This window comes from Zalophus californianus, chromosome 14 (assembly GCF_009762305.2).
Source record: "Zalophus californianus isolate mZalCal1 chromosome 14, mZalCal1.pri.v2, whole genome shotgun sequence".
NCBI lineage: Eukaryota > Metazoa > Chordata > Mammalia > Carnivora > Otariidae > Zalophus > Zalophus californianus.
This window is the reverse complement of record NC_045608.1, coordinates 75,975,014-75,999,326: the sequence shown is the minus strand read 5'-3', so window position 1 is coordinate 75,999,326 and position 24,313 is coordinate 75,975,014. Positions and strand designations below refer to the sequence as shown.

Genomic DNA, 24,313 nt, shown 5'->3' with positions numbered 1-24,313 from the left:
CAGTAAGGAGAAAGTCTAACTTAAAGGCAGGGATCTTCTCCCTCTGGCTCTTTTTGCCTGCGCTGAGGTAAGAAAACCCATCTCCCTATTCATCTTCTTCTTCCCTCTCCCCTCAGACTGGAGTTCCCATCCTGTACTTTGTGGTTTTCACTTAACAAATGTTAATGAGACGGCATTGTAATCACCGGATTTTATAAATATCTCATCCACAAATTGGACCACAAAACCCAAATGAGCCAGCTGAGCATCTATATTCCATGAGCCTGTGTTTTCCCCACAGTCTTAACCAAAGGATATAAAACGTGTTCTTGCTTTGAAGCTGTTCAGGCCCATGGATGTTCAATGCTGAGGACAACTGCTGTTTGCCCAGCCTTAACTCAAGTGTCTTGTTGGGTATGAGCCTTTCACAGAGTCCTGGGTGATGTAAGGGATTTAGGCTTGATCAATTATACCCTTTTCAAGTTAACGCTAGAAAAATGAGAAATTGATTTTTTTGACGAAACAATATTTTAGAAATTCAGGATATAAAAATGGGATTTGACTTCTCTTATCAAGTCAGCTATCATCATGATGATTACAGTCTACAATTATGCCATATTTTGTATGTCACGGCCTAACGTGATCAGCTTGTCAGATTTGTTCGGGGAGAGGGTAGAGCAATGATGAAGCACCCAGCTGTGACTGCTTTGTGGTGCGAAGGGGAGAACCTGGAAGATCCATCTTGTTCAGCAAATTTGCTGGAGTGAGCATCCTCAGACATGGGCATCAGAATCTAACAATCCTGCTTAATCTCTCTGTAGAGATCTAATAAGCAAAAGCTATATTGAATGATTTTTCTGGTGTTTCATATTTGTATCTGATATTTCTTATTTTAATGCCTCTATTATTATACCTCAGTCATAACCAAACAATAAGTGAAGAAATAATGTATATTCCAGTCTGTTTACTCACTGACACGTTAAACAGCATTTTGAAGGTAGGATTGAACTTGCCGCACTTTTGTATCCTCAGTACTTAGCACACTGCTTGGCCCACAGGAAGGATTTAATTCATATTCATTGAATATTTGTAAATAATATTCAGCCTTAGAGCTGTCTGAGAAAGAGTCCCCAGGGTTCTCCCCTGCAGTAATATAGGAGAAATCCCAGTTCTTTAAAATTTGCCTGTAAAAAATGGTGTTTGCTTTGGGTAAGTGATTGTTTGCAAGGTGGTTAGTTAATCCAAACATTTGAGTGGCCTGGTGAGTGAAATAAAAAATAAATATAATGGAAGGAGAACATGAAAGATTTTGTTAAAGCAACCACCACCATCACCACCTCCCTTCACATAAGGGAACCTGAATGACTGTAACTTTTACTTTCTTACTGTTTATTTCCAGGTACTTCCATATTTTTCAATACCATTTATTTAATCACTAATTTAAAATGTCATTATAATCATATACTGAATTCTTGGATCTGCTTTCAGAATTTCTTTTCTTTCTTTTTTTTTTTTAAGGATTTTATTTATTTATTTGACAGAGAGAGACACAGCGAGAGAGGGAACACAAGCAGGGGGAGTGGGAGAGGGAGAAGAAGACTTCCCACGGAGCAGGGAGCCAGATGCAGGGCTTGATCCCAGGACCCTGGGATCATGACCCGAGCCGAAGGCAGACGCTCAGCGACTGAGCCACCCAGGCACCCCGCTTTCAGAATTTCTGTTCCAGAACAGAATATATTGACTTTTTTGTCTACTCATTCACTAATAATACACTTTTAATTATAGTAACTCTTTTATATGTTTTAACATCTGCCAAGGCTAGTCATTCATTATTAATTGTATTTCAATATTTTTGGGGGTTATTTTTGTATAGCTATTTTTTAGGCTGAACTTAATAGACATTTTGTCATGTTAAGTTGTTTTTTGCTTGCTCTCTGCCTTCTGTTCCCAAAATCTTGTTGGCATTTTTATTGGAACTGTGTTAAATTTATTTATTAATTTGTGGGAAAATTGACCAATTTATGAAGTTCCATCTCTCCATTTGATGTTCTGTCTCCCAGTATAGAGGCAACACTGTAGCAGGGAAACAACCAGCTAAGAATCAAGGCATGTGGATTCTAGTCTCTGCCCAGTTGTAACTGTGTGCCTGTTGATGTTATTTTCTTGTCTCAGATGTTGAAAAACATAAATACATTTACATATCAGCAAATTTAATATTTACGGTTTTTAAAATGATTTATTATCCTTTGTTTGATAGAATGTGGATAGCCTCTCCTTAATTCTAGGATTTTGTGTCAGATAAAAAATGAGATTATAACTCAATATCTAGAAGCCTTCTAAGTCTGGTTAGGGAATACAGAGTTACAAGAGACCATTGTTTCCACCTTAAAAAGGAGAATAAGCCAGATAAGCTACAAAATCATAACTTTAAAAACTCATCAGACACAATAACAACCCAAGTATCCATGGAGGGATGAACAGATAAACAAAATGTGGTATCTACATACCATGAAATATTCAGCCTTAAAAAGAAAGGGAATTCTGACACATGACAACCTGGATGAAACTTGAGGACAGTATGCCAAGTGAAATAAGCTAGTTATAGAAGGACATAGATCATTGGCTCTGTTCGCATGAGATGTCCAGAGTAGTCAAATTCATAGTCAGAAAGTAGATTTGTTGGCTGGGGAGAAAGAGAATGAGGAGCTATTGTTTAATGGGTACAGAGTTTCAGTCTGGGAAGATGGAAAAGTTCTGGAGATGGACGGTGGTGCTGGTGCCACAATGACGTGAATGTACTTGATGCCACTGAAATGTACACTTAAAAATGAGTAAAATGGTAAATTTTATGTTATGTGTATTTTATTTATTTATTTTTAAAGATTATATTTATTTATTTGAGAGAGAGAGAGAGAGCACGAGCAGAGGGAGGGGGAGAGGGAGAGGTAGAAGTAGACTTCCCACTGAGCAGGGAGCCCGATGCGGGACTCGATCTCAGGACCCTGGGATCATGATCTGAGCCAAAGGCAGATGCCTAACTGACTGAAACACCCAGGCACCCCTGTTATATATATTTTATCACAATCAAAAAGAAACCCATGATAACTGAGGACAGAAAGAAACTTGAAGGAAATATAATTCAGAAGTATTAAGCTAATGAAGTAAATAAGCTATTTCTGGATGGGACAATCCGGGCAGTGGGAGGGAGAAGAACATGCCAGAGGCAGGGATAAGAAGCCAGCTGAGCTTCAGATTACTTAAAAAAATTAAGTCTTTTATGGATCTTTAATTGACATATAATACATTTCAAATATTTAGAGTGTAAAATTGGATACATTTTGACATCATCATACACCCGTGAAACTATCACCACAATCAAAATAATGAACGTACTACCTCCAAAAGTTTCTTTGTGTCCCCTATGTAATCCTTCCTTCTCAACACTCTCCTGCCCCCCACCCTCCTACCCAGGCAACCAATGATCTGCTTTTTGTCACTATAGATTAATTTGTAATTTCAAGAATTTTATATAAATGGAATCATGCAGTATGAACTCTTTTAGGCTTGGCTTCTTTCACTCAGCATAATTATGTTAAGATTCATTTATATTCTTGAGTGTATCAGTAATTCATTTCTTTTTATTGTGTAGTAGTATTCCATTGTGTGGCTACTCTCCACAAATTTTTACCCGTTCATCTGCTAATGGACATTTGGTTGTTTCCAGGTTTTGGCTGCTACGCATAGAGCTGCCATAAATATTTGCGTACAGGTCTTTACATGGACATACGCTTTCTTTTCTTGGGTAAATACAAAGGAGTAGACTAACTAGATCATAGAGCAGATAGATGTCTAACTTTTAAAGAAACCACCAGATCATTTTCCAAAGTGGTTGTACCATTTTAGATTTCCAACGGCAGGGTATGAGAGCTCCAGTTTCTCCATGTCCTCACCAGCACTTGATAGAGTAAGTCTTTTTAATTTTAGCCATTTAAATGAGTATGCAGTGGCATTTCATGTTTTAATTTGCATTGCACTAATGACTGGTGATGGTGAGCATCTTTTCCTGTGCATTTGCCATTTGCAAATGTGCATTTGCCATTCAGATCTTCTGATGAACTTTTAGTGGCCCCATGTAGGTTGGCATGACCAGTTAGTATCTCAAGGAACTACAGCCACAGATCAAGGTCGTATCAACCCATAAATGCTTTATAGTTCGCTTCCCTGAGTGCTTGGAGGTAGTATACTCTACTAGTTTTCTAGGGCTCTCATAACAAAGTACCACAAGCTGAGTGACTTAAACAACAGAATACAAAATAGAAATGATCTTAGATTAGTGCAAAAACACACCAAAAAATGCTCCATTATATGTGTAATTGGGATGACAGAAAGGGAGGGGAGAGAGAATGGGACAGAGGAAATATTTGAGGAAATAAGGGCCAAGACTTTTTAAAAATTGTTAAAAGACACTAACTTACAGATCAAGAATCTCCAAGAACTCCAATTCAAAGGAAACCAATTCTAGACACATGTTAGTCAAGCTTCTGGAAAACAAAGATTAAATAATAATAATAATCTTAAAAGCAGAGAAAAAAAGAGTATATCACACACAGGTGAAAAACAGTGAGAAAATGGGCTGACTTCTTTTCTAAAATAGCGGGCTACAGAAAACAATGAAAGAATAACTTTCGAGGTGCCTGGGTGGCTCAGTTGGTTAAGTGACTGCCTTCAGCTCAGGTCATGATCCTGGAGTCCCGGGATCGAGTCCTGGTTCAGGCTCCCTGCTCAGCAGGAAGTCTGCTTCTCCCTCTGACCCTCCCCCCTCTCATGCTCTCTCTCTCTCATTCTCTCTCTCAAATAAATAAATAAAATCTTTAAAAAAAAAAAGAAAGAATAACTTTCAAATCTGAATAAAACAAAAGCTGTCCATCTAGAAACCTATTATCTTGTGACAATATCCTCAAAAAATTAAGGTAAAATAAAGATATTTTTCAGACAGACTAAGACTGAGAATTAATTTTCAGCAGATCTGCACTATAAGAAATGCCAGAGGAAGTCCTCCAGGCTAAAGGGAGATGATACTAAATGGAATCCTGGATCTTCAAGAAGATCGAAGACCACCAGAAAAGATAATTATCTGGATAAATATAAAATACCTTTTAAAAATTATTAGATAGGTAGACACACCTGTATGTATCTCTCTCTCTCTCTCTCTCTGTGTGTGTGTTTGCATTTCTTTAAAAGAATATGGACTGCTTAAAGCAAAACAATAACAATATATCCTGGGGTAATTAAACATTTGTTGAAGTAAAATATATGAGAGTTAGATAAAGGAACAACTGGGTTATCCTGTTTTAATCGTACAATGTTAATGAAGCTATGTTAATATTATTTGAGATTAGATCTTAATAAGTTACAGATGCATATTACAATTTCTAGCACAATGACTAAAAAAACAGTACTAAGAAATATAGCTAAACAGACTGCAGGGGATATAAAATGAATTACTAGGGTGGGCAAGATGGTGGAGGAGTAGGAGATCTGGATTTCGTCTGGTCCCAGGAATTCAGCTGAATAGGGATCAAACCATTCTGAACACCTACGAACTCAACAGAAGATCGAAGAAGAGAGTAGCAACAACTCTCTGAACAGAGAAGCAACCGCTTACTGGAAGGTAGGACGTGCGGAGAAGTGAATCCGAGGCGATATTCAGGAGGATAGACAGCGGGGGAGGGGCCTCCGTCGGCCGCTTCTGGCAAGTGATAGAGCCGCGGAGCACAAAATCGGAACTTTTAGAAGTCGGCTCCGCTGAGGGATGTCGCTCCAGTGGCTAAGCGGGGGTAGAATCCTCGCAGGACAGTGTGGTCTCAGGACCCTCGGGGTCACAGAAAGACTGGGGGTGCCTGAGTGCAGCAGAGCTCCCAGGTATCGGAGCGGGGAAGCCGGCTGCAGAGACGGAGCCGAGGCGCGGGCTCTCAGCTCGGGGTGGCCATAAACTGTGATCCGCGGCCCAGTCGGGCCACTGCTCCTCCAGCAGGGACCCAACAAGCGGCAGAGCCGGGGAGACTTCCCTTCCTCCCCGGGGAGGAGCGGCGCGGGAGCGCACCTCAGGGATCTGCTGGGTTTGGAGACTCCACACGGGGTCGGGAGCCAGAGATAGAAACTCTCGATCACAGGCCGGGTGAGCACGGAGTGCGGCCGGAGACCGGAGAGACGGGAGTGACTGCTTTTCTCTGGGGGCGCACTGAGGAGCGGGGCCCCGAGTTCTCAGCTCCTCTGGGCAGAGATTGGGAGGCCACCATTTTCACTCTGGTCCTCCAAAGCTGTACCGAGAGCTTGCAGGGAACAAAAGCTCCTGAGAGCAAACCTGAGCAGATTGCTTACCCTGGACCGACAAGGGCAGGGCAATTCCGCCTCCGGCAAAGACATTTGGGAACCATGGCAAAGGCCCCTTCCCCAGAAGATCAGCACGAACAGCCAGCAAGCCAAGACCAAGTGTACCGATCAAGGAGAATGGGAGAACTCCAGCGCTAGGGGAATACTGCACATAGAATTCATGGCTTTTTTACCATGATTCTTTAATTTTTCAAAGTTAATTTTTTTAGCTGGTTTTTTTTTTAATTTTTCTTCTTCCCCTTTTCAACCAACATCTCAACAATCCCTTTTTTAAAAAAAACATTTTTTATTTTTCATTTTTAGAGTCATATTTTATCCCTTCATAGTAGTTACCCTTATTTTTGGCATATATATATATATAAGTTCTTCTCTCTTTAAAATTTTGAGATACAGTTTCTTCTAACAGATCAAAATATACCCTAAATCACTAGTGAATGGCTTTGTTCTAGTCTCCTGCCTGATCACAGTCTCTCTCATTTTTTTCTTTTCTTTTTTTTTTAAATCTTCTTCTTTCTTCTTTCAAACAACTTCTTCTCTTATCAATTCCGTTTATAAAACCTTTTATAATTTTCATCTTTACAGTCATCTTCCATCCCTTCAGTGTATCAACCCTTATTTTGTACATATATAAGTCTTTCTTCCTTTAAAATTTTAGGAGGCACTTTCTTCTAACAGACCAAAATATGCCCAAAATCTAGTGTGTGGCACTGATCTATGCACTAGCCTGATCATATGTGATCATATTCTGTTTTTTTTTTTTTGTTTTGTTCTATTTTTGTTTGTTTTTATCTTTTTCTTCTCTTTCTTTTTTCTTTCTTTCCCTTTCTTTTCCCCCGGTTTCAGGTCTTTTCTGATTTGTATAGAGTATATTTGCTGGGGACGTTGTTAACCTGTTAGCATTTTGTTCTCTCATTCATCTGTTCTCCTCTGGACAAAATGACAAGACGAAAAAAATCACCTCAGCAAAAAGAACAAGAGGTAGTACCGTCTGCCAGGGACCTACTCAATACGGACATTAGTATGATGTTGGACCTAGAGTTCAGAATCATGCTTTAAAGATACTAGCTGGGCTTGAAAAAAGCATGGAAGTTATTAGAGAAACCCTTTCTGGTGAAATAAAAGAACTAAAATCTAACCAAGTCGAAATCAAAAAGGCTATTAATGAGGTGCAATCAAAAATGGGGACACTAACTGCTAGGATAAATGAGGCAGAAGAGAGAATCAGCGATATAGAAGACCAAATGATGGAAAATAAAGAGGCTGAGAAGAGAGATAAACAACTACAGGATCACGAGGGCAGAATTCGAGAGATAAGCGATACGATAAGACGAAACAACATTAGAATAATTGGGATCCCGGAAGAAGAAAACAGAGAGAGAGGGGCAGAAGGTATATTGGAGCATTTTATAGCAGAGAACTTCCCTAATGTGGGGAAGGAAACAGGCATCAAAATCCAGGAGGCACAGAGAACCCCTCTCAAAATCAATAAAAATAGGTCAACACCCCGACATCTAATAGTAAAACTTACGAGTCTCAGAGACAGAGAGAAAATCCTGAAAGCAGCTTGGGAGAAGAGATCTGTAACCTACAATGGAAGAAACATTAGATTGACAACAGACATATCCACAGAGACCTGGCAGGCCAGAAAGGACTGGCATGGTATCTTCAGAGCACTAAACAAGAAAAATATGCAGCCAAGAATACTATATCCAGCTAGGCTGTCATTGAAAATAGAAGGAGAGGTAAAAAGCTTCCAGGACAAACAAAAACTAAAGGAATTTGCAAACACGAAACCAGCCCTCCAAGAAATATTGAAAGGGGTCCTCTAAGCAAAGAGAGAGCCTAAAAGCAGCACAGATCAGAAAGGAACACAGACAATATACAGTAACAGTCACCTTACAGGCAATACAATGGCACTAAATTCCTATCTTTCAATAGTTACCCTGAATGTAAATGGGCTACATGCCCCAATTAAAAGCCACAGGCTATCAGATTGGATTAAAAAACAAGACCCATCGATATGCTGTCTGCAAGAGACTCATTTTAGACCCAAAGACACCCCCACATTGAAAGTGAGGGGGTGGAAAACCATTTACCATGCTAGTGGACACCAAAGGAAAGCTGGGGTGGCAATCCTTATATCAGACAAATTAGATTTTAAAACAAAGAGTGTAATAAGAGATGAAGAAGGACACTATATCCTACTTAAAGGGTCTATCCAACAAGAAGATCTAACAATTGTAAATATCTATGCCCCTAACATGGGAGCAGCCAATTATATAAGGCAATTAATAACAAAAGCAAAGAAACACATTGACAACAATACAATAATAGTGGGGGACTTTAACACCCCCCCCCGACTGAAATGGACAGATCATCTAAGCAAAAGATCAACAAGGAAATAAAGACTTTAAATGACACACTGGACCAAATGGACTTCACAGACATATTCAGAACATTCCATCCCAAAGCAACGGAATACACATTCTTCTTTAGTGCCCATGGAACATTCTCCAGAATTGATCACATCCTAGGTCACAAATCAGGTCTCAACCGGTACCAAAGACTGGGATTATTCCCTGCATATTTTCAGACCACAGTGCTTTGAAACTAGAACTCAATCACAAGAGGAAAGTCGGAAAGAACTCAAATAGATGGAGGCTAAAGAGCATCCTACTAAAGAATGAATGGGTCAACCAGGAAATTAAAGAAGAATTAAAAAAATTCCTGGAAAGCAATGAAAATGAAAACACAAGTGTTCCAAATCTTTGGGATACAGCAAAGGCAGTCTTAAGAGGAAAGTATATAGCGATACAAGCCTTTCTCAAGAAACAAGAAAGGTCTCAAATACACAACCTAACCCTACACCTAAAGGAGCTAGAGAAAAAACAGCAAATAAAGCCTAAACCCAGCAGGAGAAGAGAAATCATAAAAATCAGAGCAGAAATCAATGAAATAGAAACCAGAAGAACAGTAGAACAGATCAATGAAACTAGAGGCTGGTTCTTTGAAAGAATTAACAAGATTGATAAGCCCCTGGCCAGACTGATCAAAAAGAAAAGAGAAATGACCCAAATCAACAAAATCATGAATGAAAGAGGAGAGATCACAACCAACACCAAAGACATACAAACAATTATAAGAACATATTATGAACAACTCTGTGCCAGCAAATTAGATAACCTGGAAGAAATGGATGCATTCCTAGAGATGTATCAACTACCAAAACTGAACCAGGAAGAAATAGAAAACCTGAACAGACCTATAACCACTAAGGATATTGAGGCAGTCATCAAAAATCTCCCAACAAAAAAAAGCCCAGGGCCAGATGGCTTCCCAGGGGAATTCTACCAAACATTTAAAGAAGAATTAATACCTATTCTTCTGAAACTGTTCCAAAAAATAGAAATGGAAGGAAAACTTCCAAACTCATTTTATGAGGCCAGCATTACCTTGATCCCCAAACCAGACAAAGCCCCCATCGAAAAGGAGAATTACAGACCAATATCCTTGATGAACATGGATGCAAAAATTCTCACCAAAATACTAGCCAATAGGATCCAACAGTACATTAAAAGAATTATTCACCATGACCAAGTGGGATTTATCCCTGGGCTGCAAGGCTGGTTCAACATCCACAAATCAATCAACGTGATACAATACATTAACAAAAGAAAGAACAAGAATCATATGATCCTCTCAATAGATGCAGAAAAAGCATTTGACAAAGTACAGCATTCTTTCTTGATCAAAACTCTTCAGAGTATAGGGATAGAGGGTACATACCTCAATATCATAAAAGCCACCTATGAAACACCTACAGCGAATATCATTCTCAATGGGGAAAAGCTGAGAGCTTTTCCCCTAAGGTCAGGAATGCGGCAGGGATATCCACCATCACCACTGCTATTCAACATAGTATTAGAAGTCCTAGCCACAGCAATCAGACAACAAAAAGAAATCAAAGGCATCCAAATCAGCAAAGAAGAAGTTAAACTCTCACTCTTTGCAGATGATATGATACTGTATGTGGAAAACCCAAAAGACTCCACCCCAAAACTGGTAGAACTCATACAGGAATTCAGTCAACTGGCAGGATATAAAATCAATGCACAGAAATCAGTGGCATTCCTATACACCAACAAGACAGAGAGAGACAAACCAAGGAGTCGATCCCATTTACAATTGCACCCAAAACCATAGGATACCTAGGAATAAGTTTAACCAAAGGCAAAGTTTTCTGTACTCAGAAAACTATAACATACTCATGAAAGAAATTGAAGAAGACACAAAGAAATGGAAAAACTTTCCATGCTCATTGGATTGGAAGAACAAACACTGTGAAGATGTCAATGCTACCTAGAGCAATCTACACATTCAATCCACTTTTTTCAAAGGAATGGAACAAATAATCCTAAAATTTGTATGGAACCAGAAGAGACCCCGAATAGCCAGAGGAATGTTGAAAAAGAAAAGCAAAGCTGGTGGCATCACAATTCCGTACTTCCAGCTCTATTACAAAGCTGTCATCATCAAGACAGTATGGTACTGGCACAAAAACAGACACATAGATCAATGGAACAGAATTGAGAGCCCAGAAATGGACCCTCAACTCTATGGTCAACTCATCTTTGACAAAGCAGGAAAGAATGTCTAATGGAAAAAAGACTGTCTCTTCAACAAATGGTGTGGGGAAAATTGGACAGCCACATGCAGAAGAATGAAACTGGACCATTTCCTTACACCACACACAAAAATAGACTGCAAATGGTTGAAAGACCTAAACGTGAGACAGGAGTCCTTCAAAATCCTAAAGGAGAAGACAGGTAGGAACCTCTTCGACCTCAGCTGCAACAATTTCTTCCTAGAAACATCACCAAAGGCAAGGGAAGCCAGGGCAAAAATGAACTATTGGAATTTCATCAAGATAAAATCTTTTGTGCAGCAAAAGAAACAGTCCACAAAACCAAAAGACAATCGACAGAACGGGAGAAAATATTTGCAAATGACCTATCAGATAAAAGGCTAGTATCCAAAATCTATAAAGAACTTATCAAACTCAACACCCAAAGAACAAATAATCCAATCAAGAAATGGGCAGAAGACACGAACAGACATTTTTCCAAAGAAGACATCCAAATGGCCAACAGACCCATGAAAAAGTGCTCAAGATCGCTCGGCATCAGGGAAATCCAAATCAAAACCTCAATGAGATACCACCTCACACCCGTCAGAATGGCTAAATTAACAAGTCAGGAAACGACAGATGTTGGCGGGGATGCGGAGAAAGGGGAACCCTCCTACACTGTTGGTGGGAATGCAAGCTGGTGCGACCACTCTGGAAAACAGTATGGAGTTTCCTCAAACAGTTGAAATTAGAGCTACCATATGATCCAGCAGTTGCCCTACTGGGTATTTACCCCAAAGATACAAATGTAGGGATCCGAAGGGGTACGTGCACCCCGATGTTTATAGCAGCAATGTCCACAATAGCCAAACTGTGGAAAGAGCCAAGATGTCCATTGACAGATGAATGGATAAAGAAGAGGTGGTATATATACACAATGGAATATTATGCAGCCATCAAAAGGAATGAGATCTTGCCATTTGCAACAACGTGGATGGAACTGGTGGGTGTTATGCCTAGTGAAATAAGTCAATCAGAGAAAGACATGTATCATATGACCTCACTGATATGAGGAATTCTTTATCTCAGGAAACAAACTGAGGGTTGCTGGAGTGGTGGGGTGGTGGGAGGGATGGGGTGGCTCGGTGAAGGACATTGGGGAGGGTATGTGCTATGGTGAGTGCTGTGAATTGTGCAAGACTATTGAATCACAGGTCTGTACTTCTGAAACAAATAATGCAATATATGTTAAGAAAAAAAAAAGAAGAAGATGATATTGGGAGGGGAAGAATGAAGGGGAATAAGTCGGAGGGGGAGATGAACCATGAGAGACGATGGACTCTGAAAAACAAACTGAGGGTTATAGAGGGGAGGGGGTGGGGGGATGGGTTAGCCTGGTGATGGGTATTAAAGAGGGCACATTCTGCGTGGAGCACTGGGTGTTATGCACAAACAATGAATCATGGAACACTACATCAAAAACTAATGATGTAATGTATGGTGATTCACATAACAATAAAAAATTAAAATGAATTACTAAAAATACTTGATTAACTTCAGGCCTGGAAAGGAAGAACAGAAAATAAACAATAGAACAAACAAAGAGAGAATAAATACCAAGATGGAGAACTGAAATAGATGTATGTATATGCATTAAATGTAAATTATCTGAATACCCCAGGTATAGGGCAGTGCTTATCAGGCTGAATAAAACTCTCTCTCTCTCTCTCTCTCTCTCTCTCTCTCTCTCTCTCTATATATATATATATATATATATATATATATATATAAAATAGAGGGTGGAAAAACATTTACCATCCACATTCTAAGCATAAGAAATTTGGTGTGCTTATTATCACAAAAAGTGACTTCAAAGCAAGAGTCTTTCCAGAGATAAGGAAGAATACATTATGATGATAAAGGGATCAATTCATCAAGATTTAATATTCTTAAATGTGCATACATCTAAGAGAGGTTCAATATTATGACACAAAATTGATCTTCCTAAGGGGAATAATAGACAAAACTACACTCATAGTTGGTGATTTTATACCTTCTCAATTGACAGGAAAAGTTGACCGAAAATTAGTGACCCTGAGCTTCTGGATCTCTGGCTTGGTGTAATTAATTTTGGAAAATTCTTGGTCATTATTGCTTCAAATATTTCTTCTCTCTTTCTTGTCCTGGTATTCTAATTCTCCTGGTACTCTTCTTCTCCTGGTATTCCAATTATGCATATGTTGCACCTTTTGATATTGTCCCACAGTTTTTGGATGTTCTGGGTTTTGTTTTGTTTTCCATTCTTTTTTTCTCTTTGTATTTCAGTTTTGGAAGTTTCCATTGACATATCTTCAAGCTCACTGATTCTTCCCTTGGCTATGTCCAGTTTATTGATGAACCCATCACAGCATTCTTTATTTGTTACAGTTTTTTGATTTCTGGCATATCTTTTGATTCTTTCTTTTGCTTCCATCTCTACCTGTTACCCATTTGTTCTTGAATGTTGTCTTCTTTTCCATTAGAACTCTTAACAAGATCATCAGTGTTATTTAAAATTCCTGTCTGATGCTTTGACATCTCTGCTACATCTGAGTCTGGTTCTGATGATGGTTTATTCAGACTTTGTTTCCTTTATGGTTTGCTTTGTAATTTTTTCTTGAAAGCTATGCATATTATTTTGGGTACTAGGAACTGAGATAAATGGGCCCTTAGTGTGAGGATTTATGTTAACCTATGATTTGGGCTGTGTTTTTATATTTGCCATAGTTCCAGGTGCCAGAAGGTTCAGCTTCTTTTAGTGTCTTTGCTTTTGTGTCCTCTTGACTTTGGGTGTCCCTAAATACTCCTCATCAGTGAGAGTCTATGGCTTGGAGCTCTTTCATTACACTGGCATTCTCTTGGTGTGGTGGTAAGGTCGGGGAAGGAGGAACATTTTCTAGTCTAAATCTCAGTCTTTTAGTGGGCCTGTGTCTCAGGGCTGGGACCTTCACAGCTGTTTCTTCAGTAGTATTCCTTTTTTCCTCTGGCCCCTTACTCCCCTACCTGGATGTAGCACTTGCAATCTATTTTTTTGAAGCTCTGACCCATGTTGATTGCATTTTCCCCTTTTAGGTGAGACAGGAAGGTGGTAGGGGGCTGGAGTGGGAGGAATTCCCTTCCTTCAGCTGGTATAAGGCTCTGGCAAAATCTTTTCCCTGGAAGGTGGACCTTTTTTATACATAAGGTTCTAGGTGGGTGAATTTAAAATGATTACCCTTCCTTTCTCCCTTCTAGAGTTATAGGATCCATTTTATATGAATTCTAAGAGCAGGGAGAGTAATCTATGGGGATAGAAATCAGGATGCATTTGCCTCTGGGGGCAGAGAATTGACTGAAAGCGGATAAATGGAAATTTCAGGATTCATTGAAATATTTTATATGTTGTTTTGGGTGTCAAAAGTCATGGGACTGAACACTTACAATTTGTGTACTTTGTTATATATAAATTATACTTCAGTAAGAAAAAAAGAAAACTAGCCAATAGATACAGAAGAGCACAGTAATGTTAGCAAAGTGTGTGTAGTGACCGTGAGGATACTGATGAATGGAGATCCTAGCACCAGCCTAGGTGAATAGTTTGGGAGAGGCAAGTTGGTGTTAATGCTTCACTTTGTGAGCTTGCATCAGTCCCTTCACTTACCCAGGTTTCAGTTTCCTCCTCTATGAAAAGAAGAGGCTAGACCAGATGATCAGTAAGTAGGGTGATTTTATATATTGTCCACATCATGACATTCTTGAGAGGGAGATGCAGCTTTCTTAATAATGATGCCAGGAGAAGAATCATAAAACCACTCCTTTCCTAGGCTGTGGGGATGAACATCATCTTCTCAATAAGCATCTCTAAAATGCCACCATGGGAGGTGGCAGCCTGGGTATCAACAGGAGTGGGGATCTAGGAGCTGAATTTCATGAGTTCTAGTGGGTTCTGTTTGATCTGATGACATGTTGGGACCTGTCAACACAGCTGCTGGTAGGGCAGGAGAGGGGTTTCAGAAAGGCCTCCAGCGCTTCCAGTCAGTGGACCACTGTCTTCCATGCCTGTGGAATAATAATGACTTTCTAGTAGTAAGACATTGACATTTCTAGGCTAAAAACTATTGTTGAAATGAAGCTGATTTCTCAGTAGGATGAAAAATGGGTCTTGCTTTCACCTGCTCTGATGATATGAAAATAATGGGTCTCCTTTACAGATTACCCCCCTTTTTTCAATCTTCAAAGGCAGTTGATTAACCTCTATTTATTTGTTTATTATTTTTTAAAGATTTATTTATTTATTTGAGAGAGACAGAGAGTGAGCAGGGGTGGGGCAGAGGGAGAGAAAGAGAATCCCAAGTAGACTCCCCATTGAGCATGCGGGGCTCAATTCCATGACCTTGAGATCATGACCTGAGCTGAAATCAAGAGTCAGACGCTCGGACGAAAAACGTTCTCTCTTTGCTGCATCTCCTGCGAGAATGAAGACCATTCTCAGCAATCAGACTGTCGACATTCCAGAAAATGTTGACATCACTCTGAAGGGACACACAGTTATTGTGAAGGGACCCAGAGGAACCCTGTGAAGGGACTTCAATCACATCAATGTAGAACTCAGTCTTCTTGGAAAGAAAAAGAAGAGGCTCCGAGTTGACAAATGGTGGGAAAATAGAACTACTGTTCGCACTATCTGTAATCATGTACAGAACATGATCAAGGGCGTTACACTGGGCTTCCGTTACAAGATGAGGTCTGTGTATGCTCACTTCCCCATCAACATTGTTATTCAGGAGAATGGTTCTCTTGTTGAAATCCGAAATTTCTTGGATGAGAAATACATCCGCAGGGTTCGGATGAGGCCAGGTGTTGCTTGTTCTGTATCTCAAGCCCAAAAAGATGAGTTAATTCTTGAAGGAAATGACATTGAACTTGTATCGAACTCAGCTGCTTTGATTCAGCAAGCCACAACTATTAACAAGGATATCAGAAAATTTTTGGATGGTATCTATGTTTCTGAAAAAGGAACAGTTCAGCAGGCTGATGAATAAGATCTGAGTTGTCCATCTACAGAAACAGCAAGATGACGGATGATTTTTCAGACTTGTGATATTTTAAATATGCAATAAAAGCTACACTGATTTGGGAAAAAAAAAAAGAGTCAGACGCTCAACCGATGGAGCCACCCAGGCATCCTGATTAACCTCTATTTATAAAACTCATAGAGTTTTTAAGGTATTAGTGTCATCTCTGTGCTGCCAAAGCTTTGAGGGGACTAAGAAGTTTCTAAGTGATTAGGATTCTAGCCATTCTGAAATATAATAATGTCGTACTGATGGAATTCACTTTACCAAGAGACATCTGACTGGAATCCTCTCCTAGAAAGAATCTAGTGCGTAGTACAGACTCTAATATGGAGACTAGAAGATATCTAGGAGGTGACTGGAAAATGCTCCAGAAATTAGTGAACCTCCCTAAGATTCTAGGGAGTGGGATTTAGACAAAACAAAGTACTGTGCTCAGTTAGGTGGGACTGAGACCCTTATTAATAAATAAGTTTATGTATAAACGAATCCAGTCTCCAAGATAGTGAGAGCAGCCAGCAACCTTCCAATTTGTATGCTGCTAAATAGGAACTTTTTGTCCCCACATGTGCCCCAGTGGATGTGTCCTGTGCTGAGAATCAGAAGGGGAGATTCTAGTCCCAGGTCTGCCCTGGGAAAGTCAGATTGCCTGATGGCTAAGTGTATGGACTTCAATAGCATGACCTTGGGAGTTAGTAAACAGCTTAAAGATGGTATAGAGGAAAATGAGATAATGTTTTAAAGTCCTTTAGTGTACTGCCTGGTACATCATTCCATAAATTCCAGTAATAGAATTCTGCATGGTGCCTCTATGGTTCTTAACCCTTTTTGTGCTGCTGGATCTCTGTGACAGTAGAGTGAAGCCTATTGACCTTGTCTCATAATTTTAGAAAGGCAGTTGTATTACATATGACTATCAAAGTAGCAAAAACAAAATTTTTGATATAGTAATATCTATTTCTTAGATTAACGCATTAAATAAGATTTAGTGGTGGGTGTAATACCTATTTATTTCAAAGTAGTGATGAACATTTGATATTTTAAAATACCTGCCGAAAGTTGATATGAAAATACCTGGAATTTCTATTGGTGACCAGGGCACAGGTATTGCTATCATTGTGATTTGTTGCTTACTTTCTTTTTTTTAAAAGATTTTATTTATTTATTTGAGAGAGAGAGAGAGTGAGAGAGAGAGAGCCCAAGAGAGGGTAGGGTCAGAGGGAGAAGCAGACTCCCTGCTGAGCAGGGAGCCCGATGTGGGACTCGATCCTGGGACTCCGGGATCATGACCTGAGCCGAAGGCAGTCGCTTAGCCAACTGAGCCACCCAGGCACCTGCTTACTTTCATAATTGAATGAAATTTGTTCATTTTAGTTGGAGGTTAATCAAAATAGAGATGTAATTTCTTTCCCATCCAGATTCAGGGACCTCTTGAATTCTTTGTAGAGTGAGTGACTGTTCCCCACGACTTAGGAGTTCTAATGCTAAAATTGGGACAGGCCCATGCAAACTGGGATAGTTGGTCACTTAGTGAACCTCAGTTTAAGCATCTCTGCTCTGGAAACTCCATGGTAAGATGTAAATTTCTTTCTCAAAGGCAACCTATTACCCCACTATTACTTTTTCATCTATCAGGAGGAATTAGAATTGGCTTCAGTGACCTGAATTACTAAGGATATAGTTCCTTTAAATCTACTTTGCTTTAATTTTTTAAACACTTTCTTGATTTTAATTTTCAGTAGACTCCATTGTGTTTTTATTGTTGTTGTTGGAAGCTGGCAAGTTCATTACTAATTACAGCATAACAGTGGTTGTTTCAAATCTAAGCCAGTGCCTTTTGATTAGAGAAGTCAGAAAGCCAAGTCCAGCACAGGCATGCACACAGAAAAGCCAAATAGGGCCACAGCAGTGAGGGGTGGAAGAGGTGGATGCCCACGGGGATGCCGGGAGGCACTTTGTTTTTGATGTCCCCGTGTTTTTTTTTAGCACAGTCATGCAAAGGCACCCAGTCCTAAGTAAGAGTCAAGGGACTTAGGCTCCAGGCTTGCACCTGTCATTCACTAGCTGTGTGACTTAGTAGAAATCAGTTCGCTCCTCTGAGCCCCTGAAATTCCTTCCAATGCCAATATCCTCTGGTTGTCAATCTGAGAAGCCACACTTTTCGTGCCCATTCACCTGGGAAGTATCATCCCTCAGTATCCTGTTACTAGATGGAGGAAAGGAAGTATACAAGAGGCACATGTCCCTCCTCACTCCCCACTTTGAGCCAGGTCTAACATGCCATTAGTCATGGTTCATGGAGCTGCTGGCTCCTGGTCTGTAGGCTCCCCACAAGGAACGCCATGGAGTATTCATGGGGCAGCACTGGTATTCAGCCCAAGGGGGTTATTTGGGACAGCTCTCTGTGGAGATTGATATTCCTGTGTATGGCTGTAAAAATGAGTGGGCCTACTGGTTTTTCCTGTTTAGCTTCTATTGGCTGAACATTTTAGCTGATGAATAAAGACACCTCACTCTGGCTCCCAATGCTTCATCTAGTCATGGAGGTCACTTATAGATAGGGCCGAGCCACATGGAAGGCTTCCATATCCTGTGAGGGATGTTTTTAATTGTATTCTGATAGGAATCATGGGTTTTTTGGTGGGGAGGGGCAAGAAAAAAGGAATCAAACATTTTTTTTTAGCTCCCAAAAATAAATGTTTATTGGGGAAAATTTAGACAATTACAAAAAGGCACCGAAATATCACCATGCTATGATAACCACTGTTAAGTAAGATGCTGGTATCTATCCTTCCATGTATAGATGTGAGAGAAAAGGCATATGGAATATCTGAAGAGATTTCTGAATGTATCTACTCATGAAAACTATCTCTACTATCCAGTGAGCTTCATTCTGAAATTAAGTAGTATGTGCTAACTCCTCAGAGCTCTTTACTTTAGAAGAAAAGAACAGGGTGGGAAGTGCAAGCCTTTTTGGAGGAGCTAGGATCTGTAGCTGGATACCAAGAAGTTCAACTGGGATGATTTCTATTTGCACACCATCTTTTGGTGATATCTATTTGTAAAAGTGTAAAGTCTAGCGGCGCCCGGGTGACTCAGTCAGTTAAGCATCTGCCTTTGGCTCAGGTCATGATCCCAGGGTCCTGGGATTGAGCCCAGTGTTGAGCTCCCTGCTCATCAGGGAGTCTCCTTGTCCCTCTCCCTCTGCTCCTCCTCCCCAACTCATGTTCTCTCTCTCTCTCAAATAAATAAATAAAATCTTTAAAATAAAATAAAAGTGTAAAGTCTAAGGTACTGTATTAATTTGAGTAAGCTAGCTTATGTTTTGGTAATAAATTAACCCCCAAATCTCAGTGGTTTAACAACAGAAGTTGACTTGCCTCACTTGAACACTTTTGGGAATGCAAAATCATGACTAGGTTTCTGAAGATGTCATTTTTCTTTGAGGCTGTCAGGAATCTATCTGACCACTCCGGCTTCTGGCCTCCCTTTCTGTGGCCACTTTCTCCCTCCACAGAGGGACTAAGTCTATTTTTCTTTCTTTATCACAGTGCTGTTGCCTATATGGTCCCTTGAGCTTCTTCTCTGTGCCCCCAGACTGCCAGCTGAGGGGGCCAGGCTCCTAGTTCCCAGCACCTAGGCTATTTTCATAATTCTCTCCTTACATGGGCTGGGGCTTGTGGGTGCTATGGACTTACCCAGTCGTGTCCCAAGTGCCTGGCTCGGGGAGCCCCATTGCAAATCTGAGATTATTATGGCTTGTGCATCTCCAGAGCAATCCCTGGTTTGAAAACAAGGTAAAGTCGTGGAATTGGAATGAGGACACCAAGCTGGGAGCTGAGCAGAAGGGGGACTGTGGGGAGCTACCATGTGAGGAAGGTCCGTGTGGTCAGAAGGAAAGCAAATGAGAAACACTTCCCTGAAGCAGCATGCTGAGACCATTTAAAGGGGTTGCCAGGGAGGTAACTCTACCCACAACGGGGAAATAGTCTAGGCATGCAGCAAAGGGAATATAGAGAATTACAAAGATTAAAGAGAATGACAAAGTTCTCTGGTCTCTTGTCCCTGGTTGGTAGTTCATGATTCTCTTCTTTAGAGAGTATCCAGGTCAACCCAACCCTCTCCTTTTATACCAAGGACTTACTGAACTTAACTCTTCCATCGTTACTTGTCTCTGTTCTAGTGTTTGCTCTATTCATTACATGGAAAATACCCTCCCTTAGTTAAGGCTGGATCAGAGAGTGAGAACAGACTGGCCATATGTGTTCCCTTGCACTGGCAGAGCATTTCCTGGTCAGGCCATCCAAGTTCGGGGCTTAGGGGGTAATGTCTCCCATCTGGGAATGCTCAGTTTCCTACAGGAAAAAGCATTTGGGCCATTTCTTTTTTTTTTTTTTAAAGATTTTATTATTTATTTGACAGAGACACAGCGAGAGAGGGAACACAAGCAGGGGGAGTGGGAGAGGGAGAAGCAGGCTTGCTCTGGAGCAGGGAGCCCGATGCGGTGCTCGATCCCAGGACCCTGGGATCATGACCCAAGCTGAAGGCAGATGCTTAACGACTGAGCCACCCAGGTGCCCCTGGGCCATTTCTTTTTAGAAGCCTTCACATTCATGTAATTTTGTCTCATAAGAATGCAGGCTCCCAAGTAGTCATTCTGGTCCTGACATACTTTAAGGCAGAAAACATTCTTGTACTGTAAATGTTCCATTTTGAAGGATGTAATTCTTCCAAAAGGACAAAACAAATCTATGTGTTCAGTTTCTGATTTTCTATTTAACTCTGATTTTTCTCTCCTTTAAGTCACTCCATCACCCTCCTTTATATCCTCTATGCTTTGTGAATGATAGTTTCCATTTCTGAGAAAAATGTCTCCACCTAAATTTTCACCTTAGTTCCCAACAGGCTTTGTTTGCTGATTAGGTCACAAAGGTTTTTGGAGGCGAAATCAGACATATTAGTGTTTGTGACTAAAGTTGTTTAGATCTATATCTATATATCTATGATATCTGCTGCAAGATGAGAATGAGTTAAATTGATCTTTAAGTGTTGAACAACTGTGTCTACTGAAGCATTTCAGACATTTCTTCCGAACTTATCACTTCATGTCATAGGTTGGTCAACTTTTGTATTTTCACCATACACGTTTTTTACTTTCAATGTGGTTGCATGAACCCCAGCCGGAAAACTCACTTAACACTAGATCAGTATCCCTGGCACTGAGCATCTCTTGGGTGTTGGAATGAGTTCTTGTATACAAGTAACATCTTTAGAATTTGTTGATTTTGGAGGCGATGTTTGATTTGTTTCTGAATCCATTGTTGGAAGCACATCCATTTACTGTCTATAGACTGGAGAACTATATAAATGTAATTTGAGAACATAGCTTCCACACCCAATAATGCTGTTGGGCTTTTACTGTGTGGGTTTGTTATCTTTAAAGGGGAAAAATGACACCTGAAGCACATCTGAGTCTGTATCACTGAATTGTGTTCCATGGCCCCTTCTGTACGGGTCCTCGAATGACTTGGTGGTCGGGGTTACAATGTAAATGGATGTAGTGGGTTGAGCTGTGGCCTCCAAAAGATGTGTCCACCTGGAATGTGACCTTATTTATAAAACAGGTCTTTGCAGATGTCATTAAGGTAAAGATCTTGAGATGAGATCACTCTGGATTATGGTGGGCCCCAAACCCAATGGCAAGCCCTTAGAAGAGAAGAGAAGGGGAAACAGATACAGAGACACAGAGAAGGCCCTGTGAAGATGGAGGCAGATTGGAGTTATGTACCTATAAGCCAAGGAACACCGGGCTTGCTGGCAGCCACCAGCAGCTAGGAGAGAGACCAAATGATTCTCCCTCAGAACTTCAAGAGGGAATCAACCTTGCTGATAGCTTGATTTCAGACTTCTGGCCTTAAGAACTGTGAAAGAATAGATTTCTGTTGCTTTAAGCCATTGAGACTGTGGTAATTTATTATGACAGCCGTAGGAAATGAATACAGTGGAGGTTGTCAAATGAAATATTTTACATAAAGAACATGTTACTTAAAGCATGGGTTGGCAAACCATAGCCCCATGGGCCAAATCTGGCTGCTGCCTATTTTATAAATAAAGTTTTATTGGAACACAGCCATACTCATTCATTTATGTATCATTTCTGGTGCTTTTATGTTATGATGTCAGAGTTGAGTAGTTGTGACAGACTGTAAGAGCTACAGTGATTAATACATTTACTAATATATTTTTTGTGCAAATACAGATTTACTTAAGAGAGGGACAGCAATGGGGAAATAGGGAATTCTGTAGTGATTTCTTCAGCCACCCTTAAATACATCTGCTTTGAAAATATATGTGTTCATATTTCAATTTGCTTAAAGTCACATTTCTCCTATAGAAGTGGAGATACTGATTAAAAGAAAGTACAACAAAAACAACAGATCTATAGGATTTGTGTAGCCTCAAGGTAGATTGTTAGTTCATCCTCCTCATTTTGGGTTCTTGGACTTAATGTGAATTGGAAGCATTATTAGGTTGGTAGGATTGAGTAAGCAATAAACATCCTCTTGGAATAAGGAAAAGAGCTATCTATCATTGTATTGAAGGTTTGTCTTTCCCAGATAGTCCTGGTGCTTTTTATTTGATTAGCAATGAGGAGCCACTGGATGAGCTTTCTCTCTAAATGTGTGAAGTTCTCCCATCTCCTAAACAGGAGAAGTAGTAACTGAGTTGATGTAGCACACACCAGTAGCTTATTTATTTATGTTAATATAGTACATTAATAGGCATTACCTCTCTGTGGAGGAAGTCATCCTCAATGATGATGCATGCTTTTCTCCTAAACTTTTTGCCTTTTCTAAGCTTTTTAAAGTTTTCTAGGGAAATAAAGATTGAGAAAGTTGGTCACTGACCTTACATTGAACATTTCTGACTGCCTTTGAAAAAGACTCCTCTTGCAAAATTTTTTCATGTCTCTTGAAAATTTTTGTGAAGGGATTATTCAGGGAAATAATCATGGATGTTCAAACATTGTTACAAAGATGTTCATCAAAGTACAGTTTACAGTGATGAATAATGGCAAAGAACCTAAACTTAAATTTGAAACAATAGAAAATGGGTTAAATAAATGCTTCCGTCCTGTGAGCTTATCAAAGAATATTTAATGACAGGGAAAGATGCTCTTGATATATTTTTAAGTGGGGAGAAAGCAGAAAACACACAGGATGCATGGTGTAGAAGAAGCACACAGGTGAAACAGGTGAATTTTAGGTGTTTTTTAAAAAATATTTTTGCTTATCTCTATTTCCTAATGGTTTTTCAAAGAATATTTTTATAATAATCAGAAAAAAGAGTTAAGATGAGCAGACTGTCCTACCAAATATTTCATTGAGAGTTAAGAATGTTGGTTGATAGAAAAATAACTTTCTTCTCCTTTTGCTTCCCAGAAAAATTGATAAAGTATTTAAATTGTTGCTTGCTAGGAGAGTGCATTTGGACAAGGGACTTTCTCCCCTGAGCCTTGATTTCTTCATCTGGAAATGAGAGCTTTGAATTCACTGAATCCGGAAGTTCCTGGTCACCTATGACTTTCTTTTTTTTTTTTAAAGATTTTATTTATTTGACAGAGAGAGACATAGCGAGAGAGGGAACACAAGCAGAGGGAGTGGGAGAGGGAGAAGCGGGCTTCCCAGGGAGCGGGGAGCCTGATGCTGGGCTCGATCCCAGGACCCTGGGATCATGACCTGAGCTGAAGGCAGACGCTTAACGACGGAGCCACTCAGGCGCCCCCAGATTGGTCCTTTTATGAGTGGGGTTTCCTTAATCCGCTTTGTCTTGATCAAGTGGTGACAATGCATTTTCTTAGGGAAAAAAATTCTACTTTTAAAATTTAATTTGTACTAAGTGGCCCCAGGCAAAGAGAGCCTGCAATAAACTTGGTGTCAATTTCATGTTTTGTCCAAATTTGTGAAGTGCTTTGTTTTAGAAAAACTTACCATTTCTTTGTTGGGGTGTGTAATCATCAGGTTGGCAAGGAGTTTTCAGAAAATATAAGCCTTAAGTATTACATTTGGCCTTTACAATTTTTATTGTGTTCACTTCAGTGGGGCCATTCTTTTTTCTCTCTGCCCCTCTCTCTGTCCCTTACCTGCATCCCAACATTCCCTGGCATTGCCCAGTATGAAAGATATTCCCTTGTAATGTGTTGAACTGTAAGTTCCTTCAG

At 40.0% G+C, this 24,313-nt stretch overlaps 1 protein-coding gene and 1 pseudogene across 1 annotated transcript in view; both read left to right on the top strand.

The window, feature by feature from the left end:
- The window catches only part of LOC113912388 (collagen alpha-1(I) chain-like), a 116,868-nt gene that overhangs the window by 29,644 nt on the left and 62,911 nt on the right, over positions 1-24,313 (top strand). The gene's annotated exons all lie outside the window — the stretch shown is intronic.
- Positions 15,493-16,059, top strand: LOC113912607 (annotated as a pseudogene).